Source organism: Dipteris shenzhenensis, chromosome 19 (assembly GCF_047967505.1).
Source record: "Dipteris shenzhenensis isolate YYH24624 ecotype China chromosome 19, Dip_SZ_1.0, whole genome shotgun sequence".
Taxonomy (NCBI): Eukaryota; Viridiplantae; Streptophyta; class Polypodiopsida; order Gleicheniales; family Dipteridaceae; genus Dipteris; species Dipteris shenzhenensis.
Genome location: NC_141614.1, coordinates 21,057,056 through 21,070,498, shown reverse-complemented (window position 1 = coordinate 21,070,498; position 13,443 = coordinate 21,057,056). Strand labels below are relative to the sequence as shown.

The window sequence follows — 13,443 nt, the reverse complement described above, 5'->3', positions numbered from 1 at the left end:
CTCCTCTTTTCTCCTTTTTCTTCTCCCTTTTCCTTCTCCTTCTCCTTCTCCTTCTCATCCTCTTTCCCTTCTCCTTCTCCTTCTCCTTCTCATTCCTTTTCTTTTTCCTCCCCTTCCCCTTGTTTCAAAATGATTGCATATTTAAATTGAATGCATCCATTTTCCTTCCTCCTTCCCCTTGTTTAAATTACAATGCATGTTTGCTTTGCCCATTTTAGTTCCCCTTCTCTTTCCCTTTCTCTTTTCCCTTCCCCTTCCATTTTCCCCCCTCCTTCCCCTTGTTTCCCTTTCTCTTTCCCTTCCCCTTCCCCTTCCCCTTTCTCTTTTCCTTTTCCCAATGGTGATATCTATTGATGGAAGGACCTAGTTACAAGTACTCTTATTTTGACTAATGAGGGGCGAAGAACAAAGAGGTGAAAGAAGGGTAGTTGTAATTGGATTCTTCCATCAAGAGAGGATACTGAGTTGAAGAAGGAAGGTTGCAAGTTGGAGGCAGAGAGGAGGTTGATGTGAAGAAGGAAGGTCGCAAGCCGAAGGCAGACATAGATTTCTATTCCCCTTGGTGTGGATTTTTGCTTCTTTTCCACTTTCCTTTTCCCTTCCCCTTTCCCTTCAAAGTTTAAATAGAATACATGTTTCCTTGTTTAAATCGAATGCACGCTTCTTTTTATGGGAGTTTAAATTCTAAATTTTAAATGTAACGTTTGCTTTGATTTCCTGAAGGATAACGAGCAGAGGATCAAGTGGAGGGGGTAAAAAGAGAGCCTTTGATACTACTACCTTCGATAGTAGTACAAACAAGGCTCCCAAATTACTTACATTGCTAGATTCCAACGATAAAGAAAGACTCCTACACGAGTTTGAGAAGGAAAGACAACAAGTTTTGGGTCTGTTGACCTCCGTAGCCTATCTCCCAAGCTACCACCCATGGTGGAGCTAGAGAGAGAGAGAGAGAGAGAGAGCATCAACATAGATGCTCTGGCTCTGGTATAGCATGTGCCACTGGGGGTAGTTAACTGGCTCCCAAACTTCCACCACCCTCTCCTATTTGTTTAATAGGGAGTTTGAAATAATCATGGACAGTAGCAACTTTGACTAGTTTCTTGTATATAGGATGTATAGATTTTTCTAACTACAAACAATGTAATAGGCAAATTTTGTATCCAAGAAATGTACACAATATAATACAATGGCCACTACATTGTAATATATACCCTTATACAAAAGGGCAGAGTAGGGCTTGTCCTACCCCCAAAAAAATTTGCCCTGAAAAAAAAGCATCAATATTTCCATCGAAACAACTTCGGAGTTTTTTACAACATTGGTATTAGCATCGATATTGGTGTCAATAACTATTTACCAGTGTTGATGATAGAGTCAATATTACCGGCCTTTTTTTTTTTATAAGCATCAACAATACCATTGATATTTTTGTCAGAATATCAATTATCAACAAAAATATCGACGTGAGTTGCAATGCTAATATCGGGGCTACCCTATCGATGTTAAAATTGATTCTAACTGCGATGTTTTTTGGAGTTAGAAAAGAATTTCCAATGTATTTTTCGTCAAAAAAAGCGTCAAAAAGGAGGTAAATAGTTGTAGTGTCCCCAGGGACCTTGAGGGATAGCTAGAGATTGACATACCATCTTAGCACCATATTGATTAACTAGTAGTAGGTACCCTTGATGGGTTGGATGATAGAAGTCTAAACCAAATGCGAATCATTCCATAAGGTTGCAAAGTTTTCGACAAAAAAATCATGAAATTGAAGTCTCTGGTCAATAAACTTGTCCTCAAAGCCTCTTTTACCTTCTCCTTTAAAAATCTAAGGACCTCCCTTTCACCTCACACAACATGAGGCAAAACCATACTAAGAGAAGATGGAAAATTCTTAAAGGTTATGCAAATCTCACCTTACTCTTAGCTACATTAGACAATATTTTTTTTGAGTATTTATATTTTAAAACATTTTAGCATCCCATCCTCATGCTCGTTCACTACTAGTATTTTCTCACTTTGCATTGATATAGTTATGAAGAATGTGTTACTTTGTTTTATTGATTAGTGTACAAGTACTAATGCTAGAGACATTACCAATGATAATGAAATCTGTTTGTATGAATCCGTATGTGCTAGCTCCTTGTCAGCATCATGCAATGCTACTAATCTATTAGGTTTTGGCATCAATTTTATAGAAGGTTGTATTTAGGTGAGGAACCTATATTTAATAGTTGTATTAGTGAATTGTGAGGCTTCTAAGTAAAATATGGATGTGTATATATCTTCCCATTTCTACACAAATGTTAGTATATCTACAACAACAAGATCCCATGAAAATGATTCAGTGCTACCCTTTCATTATTAACCCTTGGGGTCTTGTATTGTTCTAGCGATTGTCAATTGAGAATAGAAGCTTTTGTTCGCTAAAAATCTTGATATTTAAAGCCCCAAATTGCATACCTTTTATAGTGCAATATATATCATCTACATTGGATTTATGGATAATCATACCTAGCTTTTTGTCTAGTGTCCTTTATTCAAAATTATATCAACGCTATGTCTTTGTTGCTAGGAGATGGCATGATCATTGAAGTTCCACCTATCCCATTTACTAATATATCTATCTTTGATGCATATTTCCACTAGTATACACTCTTGTGTATTTAAAGATTTTGTTAACGTAGGCGCATTGATGATGATGGTTCATTAACCATTAAATGATAGTTTAACAAGGGTAGTAGGAGGTACCACTAAAGTGTTTTACTTCATGTAAGTTATACCATTTTCCATGACTCACTGTTTTGATCATGTTGGCTATGATTATGTAAGATGTGACATCTTTGGGAGTGACCCTTAGGGGGTGATGTCAAAGGGAGATCTAGTGGGGATATAAGCATGTACTTTGTTCATGTAATTGTAGAGAGAAGATCCTAAGCTTTGTGTGGACGTTCTCTTCTCTTTGTTCTACTTTATTCATTCCTAAAACTTTTCATTAAGTCTTCTTTCTCATTTCCAACATGGTTCTTTCTATGAGAACCATAAACCTCTAGTTCTATTGCTACAATGTCGATGGCCTTTTTCCCTCACCCCAAGTTTGACTATAATCCCATAGAACTTGATGTAGAAGGGTTTGCATTCCTCATGCTATAGGCCTAACAAATACAGAAAGGGCCTAGGAATGTGCACAAGTAATCTTTGCGTAAATCCTTACTTTACAACTCTAGATTAGCTGGATGCTCGACAAATCTTTCGTGGGGGACACTCATGATTTCATTAAGGCTTTTCTTTCATCGATTCGGTATGGGCGACGTGAGCAATGCTCAATCGATATCAACTAAGAAGCTTTTAGAAGATCGGCTTTCGCAACAATCGCAGCAAATGCGTTGCAATTCCGCAATCCGGAGAGAGAACAGAAATCAAATACATCCGAACAAGATTTCGGTAGAACCAAATCTCAAACTTCTTCTTGTGCCTGATCACCAAGGCTTGCTTCTGTTTAGCGATTATCATCAGCGCACGCAGTTTCACTCTTCTGCAATCATCAGATCAAGCTTAGATCAACAAGAACTAGAGAAAGTAGCATCGCCTCAGCTCTACAGCCATTCTCAAACTGTTAGCTCTCTTGACTCATGTGTGCTCGCTTGGCCAACGTCTGTGAACAAGACAGAGAAGGGTTGCATAGCATGGACTTCTCAAGATGCAGAGAGCTCCCTGAGCAAATTTTTCTCTCAGAGCAACCGTCAAGGTGAGAGACGCAGACGATTAGATTAAAGATTAGCAATTGCCTGTACTCAAGGATGATCAAGAGAAATCGCCTCTGCTCAGCTATTATCCGTCGCCCCAAAGATCGATGCCCTCCTTGCCTTCTTTTTCTCTTCATGCTCCTCTCCTTGTTGACCCTTTGCACATTCCTCTTCATCATAGCCTCCCTGCACCCCTCCTTGCTTCACCACCCTTTCGCCCACCCTTTCACTCATTCAGAGCTGCATGCCTATACAAAGCAAGATGCTTTAAACAAATCACAACCGAAGGAAGCCTACTTGCCAGAGGGTTTGCAGAACCCGCTTCGATTGCCTGCCGGTCTCCTGCAGTTTCTAGAATTGAACATAGGCGGTAATTCTAGCTTTCTACACGAAGGGCTCGACAGCTCGGAGTTGCGAATAAGCAGCGGGGAAAAGCCCAGGAGAGAGTTCAAGTTGGGGAAAGGAGGGGAGAGGGTGCTGTTGCCGGCGCGGTTTAGGGATACTAAATACGGGCGCTATTTGTCTGAGTTCTACAGCTCTCTGCAGAGATGGGTCGCGACCAAGCGCCACGACCCGGAGATCATGAGCCTCTTGCTTCGTCTAGTGAAAGATCCAGTGGACAGGCACTATCTGAGCAAAGGCAAGGCCGATGTAGAGCTCGGGAGGCCTTACAAGACGTGCGCAGTGGTGGGAAACAGCGGGATCCTCTTGAAGCAAAACCATTCTCGCCTCATCGACAGTCATGACATGGTGGTCCGCCTCAACAACGCCAGGACTGCAGGCTACGAACACAAGGTCGGCTCCAAAACCACTCTAGCGTTCATGAACAGCAACATCCTGCAGGAATGCAGTGCGAGGACGGGCTGCGAGTGCCATCCCTACGGGGAAGAAGTTCCGATTGTTCTCTACATAAGCCAGGTGGTACATTTCATGGAGGTGGCAGTGTGCGGGTTCTGGCACGAGGCACCGATAATAGTGACGGATCCTCGATTTGACGAGCTATGCAAGCGATTGGTAAGGCATTATTCGATGAAGAATTTCGTGGAAGGAAGAGGGAGGAGGGCGGAGGAATGGAGTAACGTACAAGGAGGGACGTTATTCCACTACTCGTCGGGGATGCAAGCAGTGATGCTAGCGCTGGGGATGTGCGAGAAGGTGAGCTTGTTTGGGTTCGGAAAGTCGCTCACAGCCCAACACCATTACCATACAAATCAGATTGAAGAACAACGTTTGCATGACTACACTTCAGAGTATCGATTCTATCGCCACCTCGTTCACAACCAGTCCCTCATACCTTTCCTCTCTCGGAGAGATTTTGTGCTCCCTTCTGTAGAGATATACTTCTGAGAGTGGGTTTCTTAGAACTTGTTTTTTGGCCTGCCCTTCCAAGGGAAAGGTCTTAGTAACTTACATAATCAGCTCCAACATACAAATTCATGTTTTTGGCCTTCCATAGGTAGCCTTTCAGTGAAGGTTGTGGTTTTGAGATAGGAAAAATAAAATCATTATTATTATTTATGCTCTCTTAGGTGTTAATTTGTGGTTGGTGCACTTCTAGAGTATTTATGATTTGGGGTCCCCTTGTATGACTTTTGAGCCATTCGCATTTACTCCTCTTGCACACTCTTAATCTCCTTCCCTTGGGCCTCCAATTTTATGGTCCCCTTGTATGACTTTTGAGCCATTCGCATTTACTCCTCTTGCACACTCTTAATCTCCTTCCCTTGGGCCTCCAATTTTATGCTCTCTCTTGGGCATTTCACCCATACTACCATAGAGAGAGGAAGGCCTGATGAATGATAAATATATATCATTCACCTTGTTTGAAATTCTTTTGGTTTCCATTTTTGTCCCAATCAAAGTTAGACTTTCCTATTTCTCTATTAGTCTGAAAAATTGCTCACATTCGATTCCCCTCGAGAAAGAATACCCATTGCCTATCACCATAGGAGGCCACGGCAGCATGCCCCTCATACTCAACACGTGTGTGTGTGTATGTATGTGTGTGTGTGTGTGTATGGGTGTGTGTGTGTGTGTATGGGTGTGTGTGTGTGTGTGTGGGTGTGGGTGTGGGTGTGGGTGTGGCTGGTTGGTTGGCTGGCTATGTGTGTTTTTAGAGGCAAGGGTGGGGGGCGGGAACATTGCTCCACTTTTAAATCTAGATCTTATGAGATTTGAAATTAGTTTCTTAAAGAAAGGCTCATTATAATTCATGGATGCCATCTTTCTCCCTACCCTCCCTCGAAAGATGATGAGGCAACTAAGCGCTCCCCTTACGAGCAATTACCTCATGCCTCAGGCCTTATAACTTTGTGATTTTCCAAAATTTCATATGTGCTTCCAAATGATGCACTTAATTAAATGCATGCAATAGAAATGCAATGCATGACATAAATTTAAAAAGTACAAGCATTTTGTTTCAATCACATCAACTTAAGTGGGATTATTCTATAAAATCTAGGTTGCAGCGTTTCAAAGAGGGATATGTTGAAAAAGCTAACTAGGAGTTCCAAGGTTTGGAGAGGGTTGCAAGGTTTAGGAGGGGTTCAATGTTCATGACTTGAAGGGGGAAATTGTGTTAGATATCAATGCTCCACTCTCGTGTAACTACGCGGGAACCAGCTAACGCTACTTGTAAGCCCCCCATATGAGGAGAAGGTATTTGAGTAGCTTGGTTATCCGGTAGGTCCTGGTTTGGACACCAAATGGGGGCCATGTGTGGCCTGATGGCTGGACGGCTTCAAACAGAGTTGGCACACCACTAACTAGGCTACATGCAAGTGCGGGAAGGTATCCCATCACTGACCGCACTGAGGGTAGACGGAGCATTTCTCGAGACAACAGCCCGCTCTCGAGTTGTGGGGCCCATTTGGAGCCTCAGATGATCCCAGATGGCTCTAGGCTGACGCACCGGTTCTATCGTATGGTCGGTGGTCTATTTCGGGACCGACCCCCAGTCGGCCATTTTGGGCGAGCTGGGTCGGTCACCCAATTGAGCCTAACCGACTACGACTGGTGGCTATATAAGAGCAAGCCCGTGAAGCCCATTTCATTACTGGCTATAGCAACCCTGATTCCTTAGCATCCAGCCTCCGTCTTCTACTGTCTCCAACACGTCATCAAAGCTTCTTTCACAGGAGCACATGGTTGGGAGGCAGCGCCATCTATTGTATCAGTTTTACAGTAATCAAATTTTTAATTCTCCATACTATCTGTTTTCTCTCTTGCATACGAGATCCTGTTATTTGTTGAGCACAGATGTTGTATTGTTTTCTTACATGGTATCAGAGCCTGGACTCTAGCAAGAAGATTTCGTAGTGTGTTTTTGTTTGCGAGCAGATTGTGAGAGATGGCCCAGCCCGCAAGACTGCGAATCCCACCATTCGGCGAAAGCAAAAAGTTTGATGGCTCTAACTATCCACTCTAGAAGTTCAAGATGAAGACCATCCTAAGCGCATACGAGCTTTTAGATATTGCTACTGGGGTGGACATGAGGCCGGTTACGAGACCGGATCCAGCCAATGCAGGACAACAGATAGTACCAACTGCGGATGAGATTCTTGCGTGGACAAGAAGAAATGCAGATGTGCTGTGTTCTATTGTCTGCAGTGTAAGTGATTCCATCATGGCGTTAATTCAACATGTTACCACAGCGGATGAGGCATGGACAGTCTTGAAAAATTAGTACGAGATCACGAATCAAATGCGGATTCAGAATCTGGAGACTCAACTCGCGAACGAGAAATTATCTAAGTCTGAAGCGGCAGAGAAGTTCATCACCAGGGTGAAGAATCTGCGTGATCAGATGATTGCGATTGGCATCACCATCACTAGCGAGAATTTAGCACAGAGGTGCGTACGGATTCTCCCACCAAAGTATGATGGTCTTGTTACAATGCTGAATACGCAAAACAGAAATCCGCCCCTCAACTTTGAGGATTTCAGCGCGATGCTTCTGGAGGAGGAGATGCGTCAAAAGACAAGGATTGGAGAAGATTTGGCTTTCTACGCTGGATCAAACAAAGGTAAGGGTAAGGACTCTGGTAACCCATCTTCTTCTGATAATAAAAAGAAAAAGAAGAAGATCAAGTGCTTCTATTGCAACAAGGCAAGGCACAAGCAGAATGAGTGCCACAAGAAGATTGCAGATGAGAAGAACGGAGTAAAGAAAGAGTCCAGCAACAGCACGCAGGCAGTACCAGTAGAACTGTTCGTAGCAATTAAGGAGATTTGCACGGAGGTAGTTCATGTACCTGCAGATGAACTGTGGATCATTGATAGTGGTGCATCGCGCCACATGACCAGTCGCAAGGATTGGTATACCTCTCTATAGCCGGTAGGGAATGACATCCTTGTAGCAGTCCACAATGATGCAAAATGTCTAGCAAAAGGAAAAGGTACGATTGCTCTCAAGTCAGATGGAGTTGTAAAACAGTTGTCCGATGTTCTTTATGTGCCAGATATTTGGAGGAACTTGTTGTCCATTTCTACGATCACGGATCCGGACCTCAAAGTTCACTTCGATAAGAATGGTGCACAGATTGTCGATCTTCAAGGGAAGGTCATTGGTAAAGGTACATGGCGCAACAACATCTACGAACTCTCAGCTTTCAGTGCTCGAGCTGATGTGAAGAACACTAAGCTGTGGCATGAGAGGTTTGGTCATCTAAACGTTAGTTCTTTGAAGGAGATGCATAAAACTGGAATGATTGCAGACCTACCAGAAATTGCAGATCTGCCCGATGTATGTGAAGCTTGCATGATGGGCAAGCAGCATTGGCATCCCTTTCCTAAAGAGGCCAGTAGGGCAAAGGCTCCTCTAGAGCTCATTCACACAAACCTCTGCGGAAAGATGGAGACGAAAGCTTTGGGTGGTTCCTACTACTTCATGACGCTGATTGACGACTACAGTAGAAGGATATGGATATACTTCCTAGAGACTAAAGACGAGGCTTTTAGTAGGTTTAAGGAATGGCATGTAATGGTCGAGAAAGAATTCGGGAGGAAGGTGAAGAAATTAAGATCAGACAGAGGTGGAGAGTTCACATCAACTGAATTCGAAAGTTACCGCAAAAGTCACGGAATCAAGAGGCAGAAACCCCCGCCACATACATCACAGCAAAATGGAGTAGCAGAATGCAACATGTGTGTCATCTGCGAAATGGGCCAGAGTATGATGAAAGGAAAAATTTTGCCAAAGACTTTCTGGGCTAAAGCATGTAGCATGGCAGTTTACATTCTCAATCATAGCTACACGAAGGCTATGAATTGGATGACTCCACTGCAGGCCTTTTCTGGTAAGAAACCTTCAGCTGCACATTTCAGAGTTTTTGGATGTGACTGTTTTGTGCATGTCCCTAATGCTACCAGGACCAAAAGGGAACCGAAGAGCCTTGGGCTACAGTGAAGAGGCGAAGGGTTACCGTCTCTATAACCCTGTTATCAAGAAGGTAATTATAAGTCGTGATGTGGTCTTCTTAGAACAACCGCATCATTTGGAGGAGGATGCTTCCTTCCTAGACAACCAGGACCAGGATATCCATCAAGTACCGCCACCAACAACAGACCGAACTCCCCCAACGGTGCTTGGGAGGATTCAAGACAAAGAAGAGGAAGAAGAGCCTGCGGAACCACAACGGCAATGGCCATTCCCGAAGTGGGTAAAGTAGCTTTTGGATGGCAGAGAATCTCCAGCCATTGAGGAGGAACCATCCGAACACTACCAGTCCAAGAGATTAGAGGAGCAAAGAAGGGCGCAGGAACACTTGGTCAACTATGCGTTGATGACAGAGGTGATTCGTGTTGAAGAACCCAAGTGTCTTGAAGAGGCACAGGGTGATGACAAGTGGATGGAGGCTATGCAGTCGGAGTATGGCTCCATAATGAAGAACAACACTTGGGACCCTGTGGATCGACCACCAAAACACAAGGTAATCGGAACCAAGTGGGTATACAAGACCAAGTACAGATGGCACGTTGGATAAGTACAAGGCTCGGCTCGTGGCAAAAGGATTCGCACAGGTACATGCTTTTGATTATCAGGATACTTTTGCTCCCACAACTCGGCTAACCACAATTCACAGTGTTTTGGCTTTAGCTGCCCAGGGAAGTTGGCCCATGTTTCAGATGGATGTAAAATCCGCCTTTCTGAATGGAGATCTCAAGGAGGAGGTATACGTGGAACAACCACTAGGTTTTGAGATCCCCAGTGCAGAAGGTAAAGTCTGTACACTGAAGAAGGCACTTTACTCGATGAAACAGGCCCCATGAGCGTGGTACCAGTGAATTGATGCCTACTTTCTGCCAAACCGGTTCAGGAGGAGCCCATCTGATGCAAACTTGTATATTTTCAGAGAAGGAGGCAAGTGTATGATCATGGTCCTTTATGTGGACGACCTTGTCATAACAGGGAACCATGAAGAGAAGATCTCACAGACAAAGTATCTGCTAGGAAGAGAGTTTGAAATGACGGACCTTGGACTGATGCATTTCTGTTTCAAGATTGAAGTTTGGTAAGAGCCGAAACAGATCTTCATTTCACAACTGAAGTATGCTAGAGAGATACTGAAGGCATTTGGCATGACTGAGTGCAAGACAGTTGGTACCCCTATGGAGGTTGATGTGAAGCTCTCAAACGAGGATTCATCACCACTGGTGGACGAAGCGAAGTACAGAAGGCTTGTGGGCAATTTGATTTACTTGTGCAACACACGAGCGGACATCAGTTTTTTGACTGGTGTACTAAGCAGGTTTTCCAATAAGCCCCGGAAGAACCATTGGAGGGCAGGGATGCAGGTGCTGAAATACATCAAAGGCACACTTGATTATGGCATCACCTATACCAAGGACAACATCTTGACTGGATTCTATGACTCGGATTGGGCAGGAGACATGGACAGCAAGAGATCAGTGACAGGTTATTGTTTCTCACTTGGATCTGGAGTTGTGTTATGGGTCAGCAAGAAGCAACCCACAATTTCTCTTTCTTCTACCGAGGCCGAGTACAAATCAGCATGCTTTGCTTCTTGCGAGGCAGTGTGGTTGAGGAGGATTTTAGGGGACATGGGTGCAGTGCAGAACAAGCCTACGCAGTTATCATGTGACAATCAGAGTTGCATGGCGATTGCAAAGAACCTTGTGTTCCACGATCAGACAAAACACATTGAGATTCAATGTCACTTTGTATGCGAGCTCATCATGGATGGAGAGGTCGACTTGGTGTACTGTCCGACTACAGAGAATGCTGCGGACATCTTCACAAAGGCTCTTGGAAGAGACTTGCTAGAGAGGCATCTTCATCGACTTGGCATTGGACCGAAAAAGTAAGTTCACTTGCGGGTGGACATTGAGGGGGGGTGTTAGATATCAATGCTCCACTCTCGTGTAACTACGCGGGAACCAGCTAACTCTACTTGTAAGCCCCCCATATGAGGAGAAGGCATTTGAGTAGCTCAGTTATCCGGTAGGTCCTAGTTTGGACACCAGATGGGGGCCATGTGTGGCCTGATGGCTGGACGGCTTCAGATAGAGTTGGCATACCACCAACTAGGTTACATGCAAGTGCGAGAAGGCATCCCATGACTGACCACACTGAGGGTAGACGGAGCATTTCCCGAGGTAGCCCACTCTCGGGTTACGGAGCCCTTTGGAGCCTCAAATGATCCCGGATGGCCGAACGGACACCGTTGCTCTGTTGCTGTGTTTTACGCACCGGTTCTATCGTGTGGTCGGTGGTCTATTTCGAGATCGACCCCCAATCGGCCATTTTGGGTGGGCTGGTTCAGTCACCCAATTGAGCCTAATCGACTACGACTGGTGGCTATATAAGAGCAAGCCCGTGAAGCCCATTTCATCACTGGCTATAGCAACCCTGATTCCTTAGCATGCAGCCTCCGTCTTCTACTGTTTCCACCATGCCATCGAAGCTTCTTTCACAGGAGCGCATGGTTGGGAGGCAGCACCATCTATTGTATCAGTTTTACAGTAATCAAATTTTTGATTCTCCATACTATCTGTTTTCTCTCTTGCGTACGAGATCCTGTTATCTGTTGAGCACATACGTTGTATTGTTTTCTTACAAATTGTTGAGAAGGAGATCAAGGCAGGAAGGGGGAAATGGAGGGAGGATAAGAGGGAGGAGGATAAGGGAGGAGATGAGGAGGAGAAGGAAGAGGAAGGAGGAGGAGGAGGAGTACGGAGGAGGAGAAGAGAGGAGGATGAGGAAGCAGCAGGAGTAGGAAAAGGAGATAGGAGGAGGAATTTGGGTGGAGGGAGCACAAGGGTAAGGAGTGCAAGAGTAAGGGCATGCTAGAACACAATAGTGTATGGGAGCATGGATGCAAGGGACATCAATCGCACAAATACAAAGTGAACTTGAATATTGAACCCAAAGAGTTGGAGCTTCTTTGCATCATTTGCATTGAGATATATTTATGAAAGCTCTAGAGTTCCAACCCTTACACAAAATCATAAGGCAAGTGGCCTACACAAAATTGTAAGCCAAGAAAGTGTAAGGCAAGTGGCCTACACAAAAGTATAAGGCAAGTGGCCTACACAAAGTGTAAGGCAAGTGACCTACACAAAAGTGTAAGGAATTCTCTCTCTAGATCATGATTTTGCAAGTACGATCAAATCTGTTGTAGAGAGAATTTTGGCTGTCCCTACCCTGTAGACCTATCAAGCTCTAATTTCAAGCTATTACAAGTGGATCTTTGCCACTACTCCATACGCCCAATCCTCCCATGTTCATTACTCTCGATGGTGCTTTCGGCTCTTGTTGCCATAACGTTAACTCCTCCCCTTGAGAAAGAACACCCACTGCCTATCACCATAGAATAGACCACAATCAACATGCTCCTCATACTCAGCACATGTTTGTGCGTGTGGGTGTGTGGTTGGCTGGCTGGCTATGTGTGTTTTTGGAGGGCAAGGGTGGGGGGTGGGAACATTGCTCCACTTTTAAATCTATCTTATGCAATTTGAAATTATCTTCTTAAAGAAAGGCTCGTTATGATTCATGGATGCCATCTTTCTCTCTGCCCTCCCTCGAAAGATGATGAGGCAACTAACTGTTCCCCTAACAAGCAATTATCTCATGCCTCAGGCCTTACAATTTTGGGATTCTCTCACTCTAGATAAGTTAAGGCATGCTATCTACCATTCACATTTAGAAGCCCCCATATGAGGAAAACAATGGAGAACGACACTTGTAGGTGTATGTTACTCACCAATAGGCATGAATGTGGTGAATGTGAAGTCACCTTTTATATGCTATTTATTGAATAGACAATGCCAAGGTGAGATGAGGTACATTTATATGCTAAAGGATCTCCTTATATACTTGGATTATATCAGTCACATTTGTAACTTTTATAAATTAGAAAACATCAACTTCTTCTCAAAGTTTCTATGTACTGTTGCAAAGAGAGATGCATGAGACAATCAGAGGTAGGAGTCTAAAATTCTACACCTACCTCACACACCAAAATTACAATAGAAGCTAATAAAAAATGAGGGGCATGTGCTAAAATCAAAGTGACTAGATGGAGATAACTTAGTTGTTTTGATATGATTTGTAAAATATGACTGTGGAGAATAGAAGCATTGCAAAAACTAAAGGTAGATTCTAGGAGGCACAAAGATAGTTGTATTTTATTCTTGAGTACTAGCCTCTTAAATTGGATGATTGAATACATCA

The 13,443-nt window shown here is 43.7% G+C and overlaps 1 pseudogene; it reads left to right on the top strand.

Annotated features, from left to right (window-relative positions):
- Positions 1 to 3,303: 3,303 nt before the first annotated feature.
- On the top strand, positions 3,304 to 5,093 carry LOC147890221 (beta-1,6-galactosyltransferase GALT29A pseudogene; annotated as a pseudogene).
- Positions 5,094 to 13,443: the final 8,350 nt, after the last annotated feature.